The 12126-nt window shown below is 42.6% G+C and overlaps 1 protein-coding gene across 2 annotated transcripts in view; it reads left to right on the forward strand.

The window, feature by feature from the left end:
* The first annotated feature begins 236 nt into the window (after positions 1-236).
* Positions 237-12126, forward strand: part of LOC115173959 (oxysterol-binding protein-related protein 3) — a 37606-nt gene continuing 25716 nt past the window's right edge. Inside the window, exon 1 of one of the 2 annotated variants that reach the window (XM_029732485.1) lies at positions 237-351. The gene's annotated coding sequence lies outside the window, so the exon portion shown is untranslated. The remainder of the gene's footprint in view (positions 352-12126) is intronic. The other variant, XM_029732486.1, reaches the window with a different exon arrangement.

Raw genomic sequence — 12126 nt, forward strand, 5'->3', positions numbered from 1 at the left:
AGGAGCCCTCTGCCTAGTCTTCCTCGCCGCGCCACTGCAACAACGGAATGTTGGTCAATATACATTTATGCGAAGACCTTACGAGAAGGTCAGTAGATTACCTTGAAAACAACAGTGGGATATGTTGCACGCAGTCTCCAGTACTTCAATATTTGGCCGTACCACCTGGAAACGTCTACGTTTTTTACCACGTCACTGCCGGTTGAGTGCGGTTTCCTCTTTTTACTCGCGAGTCATTGGACCAAAAGGCATCCCAGCCTCAGCATTCATTCACTCACACAGCAAGACATGGACTAATACTTCCTTCAATTTGTGCTGGATTTCATTCACTGCAGTTTTCATCTCAAACGTGTAAGCTATTGTTGTATTCAATTGACTATTTAGGCATATCCAAATGTTGTTTACTTTCTGAATTGCAGCGACAGAGTTGTATATTCTCGCCTCTTGCTTTTGGTCGCGGGATTAATTTGCAACATATACCTTTCGATGTAATTACTAGTGGGTGGGACTACGTTAACTGCTTGGATCATCTTTCAAACAAGTCCAAAGGACGGAGCTCAGTTTCTGTAATGATTAATCTGTTCTATTTGCAAGGAATATTTCCAAACATGGAACGTTTATCTGAACACTCTTTGCAATGGATCAAGTTGACACCGTCAGTTAATTTCACAATTTTTAGACATAGGCCTACTACATTTTAGTTGATTAGTCTAGGCTACATTTAATTGACTAAGTTGCTTAATTTTAGTTGAATAACTTTAGATTGTATTGGCATGTCTTCTATTATATATATATATATATATATATCTCATACACATTGTAGGAAGCCTAAAGACACATTATGGGGATAGCCTGAATTTGTAAAACGCAAATTCCAACAAGCAATTTGGACCATATGGTGCGCGCTGCCCCTATTGAAATATTCTCAATGGTAGGAATGAACATTCCTGCTGCGCTGAGTTGTTCCTTGTGGTTCCGAGGTCGGGACTTGGTGCGAGAGATGGGAAATACGAGCAGTCGGGGCGGTAAAAGGTGACCTTCGCTGTCAGTTGCCGTGTTAATGACCTAGTCGGAACTAGGAACTGACATTTCCGACTTGCTAACTGGATATAGTTCCCTTGTTCCGAATAGCACATTAACGCTACATTAGTTATGGGACTATTTAATTAGCCTTCTCAGATGACAGTTTGGTTGATTTTGGTTCGTCAGTGCCTCGTTCACATGCTAGTCGGAAGTCGAACATTTCCGACTTGTTAACTGGTTGTAGTTATACATGTGCGGCGTTCAACTAATCAGCAAGTACATTTTCTGCGTTTCCTAGTTCAGACTGGCATATGAATGCAGCGTAGGTCTGTCTTAATGATCAGTAACACCTTATCAGTCACTTCATGGACTTTTCATTGAGACATGTCTAGTGCGGAAATATCCCACATAGCCTAAAAGCCAATTTATGCTTGATCTGTAATGTGGTCGGAGGATCCGTATGGAGGGTGTGATGCAACCGCGGGGAATCCGGAGGTACAGAGGCCAAATTGAGCTCTGTACCGCATCGCAGTGCGCCTCTCAAATTTTGTAACAATGCTGAGTGCTCCATATAGCTCCGCATTGACCTGATTGGTTGACGGTAGGTGTGTGCGGGAGGTCCAGTATAAACACATACTCACTTCCTTGACAACCTCCTTCTCAACAGTTCTGCGAAGCACAATAAGTATGAATGCCCTGACTTGTGCAGAGGCCGTATCACAGTAAATGCTGTACGGTCACTGCAGAAGTCCGCTTTACCATGCACAGCCTTTTTATGCAGCTATTCCCAAACTCGATTCTTGGGACCCAACGGGGTACACGTTTTGGGGTTTTGCCAGCTGATTCAAATAAAGTAATCATCAAGCTTTGATTATTTGAATCGGCTGTGTAGTGCTAGGGCAAAAAACAAAACGTGCACCCCTCCCCAGGACCAAGTTTTGGAAACACTGGCCTAATGACTCATTTCTCTTGACAGAACACCCACTGAAATGCTGCGAGATTGGAACACCCTTTTGATTGTTTGTGGTTTCCTTGACTAATATAGGCCTATAGACTAGTCATTCTAACTCTGTGAGCTCTAAATAACTGTCCAGTGAAAATCTCACTTAAACGTTCATAATCTGTTAACTCGTAGCCAAATAATGTTGTTGACTTGTCCTTTACTCGTGTTTGTGGCCAAAGCATAAATTAATAAATAAAAAACCCACCTCAAGCTTGAATCTCAAGCAGGCTGTTTTTAAAAAATGCTTAAATAAGTTCAGGAACAAGTCACAGAGGAAGCTGCATGGACATAATCTCTGTTCCCTTCACATACAATTATCTGTAAGGTCCCTCAGTCAAGCTGTGAATTTCAAACTGATTCAATCACCAATTCCTTGCAAAAAAGGGAACCTATTGGTAGATGGGTAAAAAAAAAAAAACCAGACCTTGAATATCCCTTTGAGCATGCTGATATTTTTAATTACACTTTGGATGGTGTATCAATACACTTAGTCACTACAAAGATACACATGTCCTTCCTGACTGTTGCCGGAGAGGAAGGAAACCACTCAGGGATTTCACCATGAGGCTAATAGTGACTTTAAAACAGTTAAAGTATAATGGCTGTGATAGGAGAGAAGCTGAAGTTGCTGGATATTGGTGGAAACTGGAACACGCTGTCGTACGCGTCAATCCAGAACATCCCAAACATGCTCAATGGGTGACATGTCTGAATATGCAGGCCATTTTCAGCTTCCAGGAATGGTGTACAAATGCTGGTGACAAGGGGCAGTGCATTGGCGGATGAATGGCACGACAATGGGACTCAGGATCTCGTCACGGTATCTCTGTGCATTCAAATTGCCATCGATAAAATGCAATTGTGTTCGTTGTCCGTAGCTTATGCCTGCACATACCATAACCCCACTGCCACCATGGGGAACTCTGTTCACAACATTGACATCAGCAAACTGCTCACCCACACAACGCCATACACGCTGTCTGCCATCTGCCCTGTACAGTTCAAACCGGGATTCATCTGTGAAGAGCACACTTCTCCAGCATGCCAGTGCCCATCGAAGGTGAGAATTTTCTCACTGAGGTCGGGTAAAGACCCTGGTGAGGACGACGAGCACGTAGATGAGCTTCGCTGAGACTGTCAGAAACAGTTTGTGCAGAAATTATTTGGTTGTGCAAACCCACAGTTTCATCAGCTGTCTGGGTGGCTGGTCTCAGACCATCCCGCAGGTGAAGAAGCCGGATGTGCTATTGTCCACAGTACAAGATGCACCTGTGCAATGATCATGCTGTTTAATCAGCTTCTTGATATACCACACCTGTCAGGAGGATGGATTATCTTGGCAAAGGAGAAATACTCACTAATAGGGATGTAAACAAATTTGTGCACATTTGAGAGATACATGTGCTTTCTGTGCATATGGAACATTTCTGGGATCTTTAATTTCAGCTCATGAAACATGGGACCAACACTTTAGATTATATTTTTGTTCAGTGTACTTGAAAAACAATGGCAAGAAGAATGGTTGTCTAGCAATGATCAACAACCAATTAGACAGAGCATAAGGTTTTTTTAAAAGAATGGGCAAATGTTGCACAATCCAGGTGTGGAAAGCTCTTAGATGTAGATATTTCTGTATTCAATTTTCAGTAAATGTAACTCGTTTCAGGAAACTAAGCGTATGTCACGCGTCACTACTTCACAGGAGAGGCATTTTGAACGTAGATTTTTTTTTAAATTGTTTATCTGTTTTTTTTTGTCAGAAATGCCTTCTGGAACATGTGAACTTACAAGTTTGTAATTAAGGCACATGAATGCCATCTGTAAATATGAATACAATTGTTATATTAGGAGCCTAGTTGGTTTAGCCATGGAAAAAGTCAGGAACCTTCCCACTAGCCATGATTGGCTGAGATAATGGATAGGCTGGACATGCCAAGAGAAGATCACGGATTGGTCTGCCTTGTAGCATGCTTCTGTCTAGAACATGAGCTGCTCAATATGTGTAGGTAATCCTTTCTAATGCAGATTTTTTTATATACAGTTGAAGTCAGAAGTTTACATACACTTAGGTTGGAGTCATTAAAACTCGTTTTTCAACCACTGCACATTTCTTGTTAACAAAACAGTTTTGGCAAGCCTGTTAGGACATCTACTTTGTGCATGACACAAGTCATTTTTCCAACAATTGTTTACAGACAGATTATTTCACTTATAATTCACTGTATCACAATTCCAGTGGGTCAGAATTTTACATACACTAAGTTGACTGTGCCTTTAAACAGCTTGGAAAATTCCAGAAAATGATGTCTTTGCTTTAGAAGCTTCTGATAGGCTAATTGACATAATTTGAGTCAATTGGAGGCATACCTGTGGGTGTATTTCAAGGCCTACCTGCAATGTCACTGCCTCTGTGCTTGACATCATGGAAAAATCAAAAGAAATCAGCCAAGACCTCAGATTTATTTATTTTTTTGACCTCCCCAAGTCTAATTCCTCCGAGGGGAGCAATTTCCAAACGCCTGAAGGTACCACGTTCATCTGTACAAACAATAGTACGCAAGTATAAACACCATGGGACCACGCAGCGTAGCCTAGGGGTTAGTGTTAGACTAGTAACCGAAAGGTTGCAAGTTCGAATCCCCGAGCTGACAAGGTACAAATCTGTCGTTCTGCCCCTGAACAAGGCAGTTAACTCACTGTTCCTAGGCCGTCATTGAAAATAAGAATTTATTCTTAACTAACTTGCCTAGTTAAATAAAGGTAAAATTAAATACCGCTTAGGAAGATGATACGTTCTGTCTCCTAGAGATGAATGTACCTTGGTGCGAAAAGTGCAAATCAATCCCAGAACAACAGCAAAGGACCTTGTGAAGATGCTGGAGGAAACGGGTACAAAGTATCCATATCCACAGTAAAACGAGTCCTATATCGACACAACCTGAAATGCCGCTCAGCAAGGAAGAAGCCACTGCTCCAAAACCGCCATAAAAAAAGCCAGACTACGGTTTGCAACTGCACATGGGGACAAAGATTGTAATGTTTTGAGAAATATCCTCTGGTCTGATGAAACAAAAATAGAACTGTTTGGTCATAATGACAATTTATGTTTGGAGGAAAAAGGGGGAGGCTTGCACGCTGAAGAACACCGTGAAGCACAGGGGTGGCAGCATCATGTTGTGGGGGTGCTTTGCTGCAGGAGGGACTAGTGCACTTCACAAAATAGATGGCATCATAGCCATCACAAAGCCTTGACCTCAATACCATATAAAACTTGTGGGCAGAACTGAAAAAGAATGTGCGAGCAAGGAGGCCTACACACCTGACTCAGTTACACCAGCTCTGTCAGGAGGAATGGGCCAAAATTCACCCAACTTATTGTGGGAAGCGTGTGGAAGGCTACCCAAAACGTTTGACCCAAGTTTAACAATTTAAAGGCAATGCTACCAAATACTAATTGAGTGTATGTAAACTTCTGACCCACTGGGAATGTGATGAAAGAAATAAAAGCTGAAATAAATCATTCTCTCAACTATTATTCTGACATTTCACATTCTTCAAATAAAGTGGTGACTGTAACTGACCTAAAATAGGGAATTTTTACTAGGATTAAATGTCAGGAATTGTGAAAGCCAAATACATGTATACTCAGTTAAGGTGTATGTAAACTTCTGATTTCAACTGTATATATCATGAAGAACTTAGTGTTCCTGATGCTCTCCACTTTCTGGAAGACCAAGCTTTGAAATCAGTGGAATGCCTAGTGGAAGCAGAGTATGATTGTTAAGGAGGTGGAGAAAATTCTGGCATTTGATTGCAAATATGCAAAGAGTGTCAAAGAGAAACAGAAGGCTGTTGTATAAAATACCTGCCTCTGGATTAGCTACATCTTTAAACATTTTCTCAGAGCCATTTGCATTGCTAGTTATAGCCTAATGTTAGCTAGCTAGCTAACATTGAACCTAGTTGGTTAGCTTTAGCTACCTTCACTTTCATGCAGTGTAGTAACATTGTGAGTTGGGATTATGGTTCATTGTTTAGCTAGCTAGCTGTATGTCTAAACAAAAGACTCCAGTATGCAAGTAACTATTTCACTGTACTCTTTACACCTTCTGTATCCTGTGCATGTGACAAATACACTTAGATTGTATTTGATTTAGTGTGTGTTTACCAGAAACGGTAATGTGAATAACATGACCTGCTCAAATGTCAAATTAGGATATAACGTTAGGCCAATGAGACAGTGTCCAAGTTCTAAAATTCTCAGGTAGAATGCCCTGCTTTTATTATGTAACACTCACAATCATAAGCTATTTCCTGTAATTATCTCACCATTTAACTTGGAAATAATGATCTTGTTGTGAGTTTATTTTACTGTTATAATGAAAACAAATTAGCTAAAGTTTTAAGATGTTGTCAGCTATGATATGGTCATTATTTGAACTGGCTAGCCAGAAAGTTTATTTGTCACATGTGCCGAATACAACAGGTGTAGACCTTACAGTGAAATGCTTACTTACAGGCTCTATCCAATAGTGCAAAAAAGGTGTGTGTGTGTGTGTGTGTGTGTGTGTGTGTGTGTGGGTAAGTAAAGAAATAAAACAACAGTAAAAAGACATTTGAAAATAAGAGTAGCAAGGCTATATACAGACACCGGTTAGTCATGCTTATTGAGGTAGTATGTACATGCAGGTATGGTTAAAGTGACTATGCATATGTGATGAACAGAGAGTAGCAGTAGTGTAAAAAGAGGGGTTGGCGGGTGGTGGGACAATGCAGATAGCCTGGTTAGCCAATGTGTGGGAGCACTGGTTGGTCGGGCCAATTGAGGTAGTATGTACATGAATGTATAATTAAAGTGACTATGCATATATGATAAACAGAGAGTAGCAGCAGCGTAAAAGAGGGGTTGGGGGGGGCACACAATGCAAATAGTCCGGGTAACCATTTGGTTACCTGTTCAGGAGTCTAATGGCTTGGGGGTAAAAACTGTTGAGAAGCCTTTTTGTCCTAGACTTGGCACTCCGGTACCGCTTGCCATGCGGTAGTAGAGAGAACAGTCTATGACTGGGGTGGTTGGGGTCTTTGACAATTTTTAGGGCCTTCCTCTGACACCGCCTGGTGTAGAGGTCCTGGATGGCAGGCAGCTTAGCCCCAGTGATGTACTGGGCCGTACGCACTACCCTCTGAAGTGCCTTGCAGTCGGAGGCCGAGCAATTGCCGTACAATTGATGCAACCGGTCAGGATGCTCTCGATGTTGCAGCTGTAGAACCTTTTGAGGATCTCAGGACCCATGCCAAATCTTTTTAGTTTCCTGAGGGGGAATAGGCTTTGTCGTGCCCTCTTCACGACTGTCTTGGTGTGTTTGGACCATTCTAGTTTGTTGATGTGGACACCAAAGAACTTTACACTCTCAACCTGCTCCACTACAGCCACGTCGATGAGAATGGGGACGTGCTCAGTGCTCCTTTTCCTGTAGTCCACAATCATCTCTTTAGTCTTGGTTACGTTGAGGGATAGGTTGTTATTTTGGCACCACCCGGCCAGGTCTCTGACCTCCTCCCTATAGGCTGTCTCGTCGTTGTCGGTGATCAGGCCTACCACTGTTGTGTCGTCTGCAAACTTAATGATGGTGTTGGAGTCGTGCCTGGCCATGCAGTCGTGGGTGAACAGGGAGTACAGGAGGGGACTGAGCATGCACCCCTGGGGAGCTCCAATGTTGAGGATCAGCGTGGCAGATGGGTTGCTACCTACCCTCACCACCTGGCGGCGGCCCGTCAGGAAGTCCAGGATCCAGTTGCAGAGGGAGGTGTTTAGTCCCAGGTTCCTTAGCTTAGTGATGAGCTTTGACGGTACTATGGTGTTGAACGCTGAGCTGTAGTCAATGAATAGCATTCTCACATAGGTGTTCCTTTGGTCCAGGTGGGAAAGGGCAGTGTGGAGTGCAATAGAGATTGCATCATCTGTGGATCTGTTTGGGCGGTATGCAAATTGGAGTGGGTCTAGGGTTTCTGGGATAATGGTGTTGATGTGAGCCATTACCAGCCTTTCAAAGCACTTCATGGCTACGGACGTGAGTGCTACGAGTCTGTAGTCATTTAGGTTGGTTGCCTTTGTTCTTGGGCACAGGGACTATGGTGGCCTGCTTGAAACATGTTGGTATTTCAGACTCAATCAGGGACATGTTGAAAATATCAGTGAAGACACCTGCCACTTGGGCAGCACATGCCTGGTGCACACGTCCTGGTAATCCTTCTGGCCCTGCAGCCTTGTGTATGTTGACCTGTTTTAAAGGTCTTACTCACGTCGGCTACGGAGAGCGTGATCACACAGTCGTCCGGAACAACTGATGCTCTCATGCATGCCTCAGTGTTGCTTGCCTCGAAGCGAGCATAGAAGTGATTTAGCTCGTCTGGTAGGCTCATGTCACTGGGCAGCTCTCGGCTGTGCTTCCTTTGTAGTCTGTAATAGTTTGCAAGCCCTGCCACATCCAACGAGTGTAGGAGCCGGTGTAGTATGATTCAATCTTAGCCCTGTATTGACGCTTTGCCTGTTTGATGGTTCGTCGCAGGGCATAGCGGGATTTCTTGTAAGCTTCCGGGTTAGAGTCCCGCACCTTGAAAGCGGCAGCTCTACCCTTCAGCTCAGTGCGAATGTTGCCTGTAATCCATGGCTTCTGGTTGGGGTATGTACGTACAGTCACTGTGGGGACGACGTCCTCGATGCACTTATTGATGAAGCCAGTGACTGATGTGGTGTATTCCTCAATGTCATCGGAAGAATCCCGGAACATGTTCCAGTCTGTGATAGCAAAACAGTCCTGTAGTTTAGCATCTGCTTCATCTGACCACTTTTTTATTGACAGAGTCACTGGTGCTTCCTGCTTTAATTTTTGCTTGTTAGCAGGAATCAGGCGGAGAGAGTTGTGGTTGGATTTACCAAATGGAGGGTGAGGGAGAGCTTTGTACGCATCTCTGTGTGTGGAGTACAGGTGATCTAGAATTTTTTTCCCTCTGGTTGCACATTTAACATGTTGATAGATATTTGGTAGAACTGAATTAAGTTTCCCTGAATTAAAGTCTCCAGCCACTAGGAGCGCCGCCTCTGGGTGAGTGGTTTCCTGTTTGCTTATTTCCTTATATAGCTGAGTGCAGTCTTAGTGCCAGCATCTGTTTGTGGTGGTAAATAAACAGCCACGAAAAGTATAGCTGAGAACTCTCTAGGCAAGTAGTGTGGCCTGCAATTTATCACAATATACTCTACTTCAGGCAAGCAAAATCTAGAGACTTCCTTAGATTTCGTGCACTAGCTGTTGTTTACAAATATGCATATACGCCCCCGCTCGTCTTACCGGAGTGTGCTGTTCTATCCTGCCGGTGCAGCGTATATCCCGCTAGCTGAATATCCATGTCGTCATTCAGCTACGATTCCATGAAACATAGGATATTACAGTTTTTGATGTCCCGTTGGTAGGATATTTGTGATCGTACCTCGTCGAATGATTGCACGTTGGCGAGTAATATTGACGGTAACGGCAGCTTTCCTACTCGCCTTTTGCGGGTCCTGACGAGGCATCCGGCTCTTCGTCCTCTGTACCTGCTTCGCAGATGTTGGCCCTGCCGGGTGTTTGGAGAATATCATGTGAGTCTTGCTTGTTGTTGAAAAAATATTTTTCTTATCCGAGGTGAGTGATCTCTGTCCTGATATCTAGAAGCTCTTTTCGGTCATAAGAGATGGTGGCAGAAACATTATGTACAAAATAAGTTACAAATAACGCAAAAAAAAATCACAATCGCACAATTGGTTAGGAGACCGTAAAACTGCTGCCATTTCTTCCGCCGCCATTTTAGGGCTAGTTGCCTGGTTTGCTAGATTGACGTAAACTTAATTCAGGTTTAAACGGATGTTATGCTATTTTGGACCACAAGGCTGCTGATGTCATGCAGCCTGTCCTTTTTGGGTTTATACTTTCTCACAACGACAAGTTTGATGTCGGACGACAATAGAATGTTCATGATGTCACTGCAACAAATGTCTACAGACATGTCGATAGACATAGTATAAACCAGCCTTTATATCTTTGGTTGTTTAGTACACTACCGTACTCACTCTGTTTAGCACATCGCCTCGTGAATCTGTAAAGAGATGGGTGTGGGAGAGCGTGAATAATGCTGAATGAGTCTAGACATAGAGCGCTCCAGTAGGTGTACCAAAACATTCAACGGCCATTTTCTCAAAAGTAGGGCTACAAGTTTATCAACTTTCAAAGCAGAATTGCTTTCCTGTTGTTCCTTAACTGTAGTGTATTATATAACATTTTCTAGCTCAGTCTCTACTTTTATCCAATGTAAAAAACACAATTTCAAATGTTGCCACATAAGATCGAGTCAGTCAGTCACAAATTAGCAATAAATTCTAAAAACGTGTTGCCAATTCGTCTTTATGGGGTATTGTGTTTTTAGGGGGAAGGGGGGTATATTTTAATCAATTTTGAATTCAGGCTGTAACACAACAAAATGTGGAATAAGTCAAGGGGAATGAATAATTTCTGAAGGCACTATAATATAAGGTGAAAAAAGGTTGGCTCCATGAATATTTCTAATGACAAGGTATACTCCCACACCGTTCTGTTTTTGGGGTATGCCCACACCATTCAATCAGGAAAAAAAGCTGCTTTTTAAGGGATATCTGCGGAAGATGTTTTGGCGGTGGGGCTGCTGCACTATAGACGGTTATATCGGTCCGCTAATACAGGCCTAGTAAAGGCACTCTACTTTTGTGAAAAACTTCAATTTTGTTTTTATCAACAAACAAATAAAATATTCTGTTTTTGCAGGGGGTGCTGCAGCACCCTATTTCCCGCGGCTGGATGTGACAGTTGTTCTTAATGTTTAGACTGCCATATAAAATAAAAATTGTTTAAAAGATAATAAAAATCATAAAATGACGGGAGTTCAGATATGGTCCTGCGTAAGACCCAATGATGTATATAAACCATTGGTATGACCGCTACGAGGGCAATGCAGTTCAGTGTAACGCAGTCTTGGCTACCTAATAGACAATGCTCACTTTACGGCAGTCCCCCATCTACTTAGCAACGATGGTACTTAATGCCGTTTTCAGGTCAACCCTCTCCTCCGTGTTGTCAGTACATGGGACTTAATGTTTTACTTCTCGTCTAGGTGAAGGCTCGTTGCAGTGATGTATGACGGTGTTTTCATAGACACGTTTTTTGTTAACACCACGTATGGTGTTTGAGAGCTCATGCTTTGTACTTGCAGAGCAATCATTGTACAGTTTCTCCATCCAGGCCGTCGCGGTTATTCAACATGGCATCTTGTAGTCTGAGTTCTAGATATGCCATCAGGGGCAGTGAAGCTGACATCCTCTACCACTGCAGTTGATATGCAGACATTGTCAATCATTTCTGTTATCAGCCCTGTGATGTTTTTCACTCTGTCCTTTATCGCACTGCTGCCAGCAATGGGTTGGGACTCCCTTTCAGATGGTAAAGCATTGCACCTGTACTGCCGCTGTAGCTCAATTCCACCTTGCAAAAGTTTGTATATATTTCACCACCACCTCACAATTTCTCAAAGTATTTCCATACAGGACTTCGCTGCTGTCGCTTCCCTGTCTCACTCTCTGCCATCTTTCCAACTGTCAACAACGATGTGCGGAGCGCTTTATGTCCGTGACAAAGAACTTTAAAGATTCATATCTCCTCCTACTAATGTTACTGAATTGTTGCATTAGGTGTTTGTTAATAAAAAGAGTTTCCCTTGATGATAACTGGGACCTGTCAGCGGTAGTGTTGTGATAACGACACTGTGATTTTTAATTCAGTAAAAATGTGAAAAATATTTTGTTTAGGGATTTTTTCTAAACATTAACGATCCCAATGTCGTTTAAACGTTCACCCCCCTACTTTTTAACATACTTAATAAAATATGTTTTGGAAGGAGCTTTTTCACTTATATTGTAATTATAGGTCATATTTCATAGAAATCTGGAAACACTGGACAGTTACTTTAAGTCCAGCTATACTGGATATAAATAGACCCATGTTTTATGCCCTCAGATTTTCCTTGAAGCCCAAACA

The sequence above is a fragment of the Salmo trutta genome, chromosome 34, assembly GCF_901001165.1.
Source record: "Salmo trutta chromosome 34, fSalTru1.1, whole genome shotgun sequence".
Classification (NCBI taxonomy): domain Eukaryota; kingdom Metazoa; phylum Chordata; class Actinopteri; order Salmoniformes; family Salmonidae; genus Salmo; species Salmo trutta.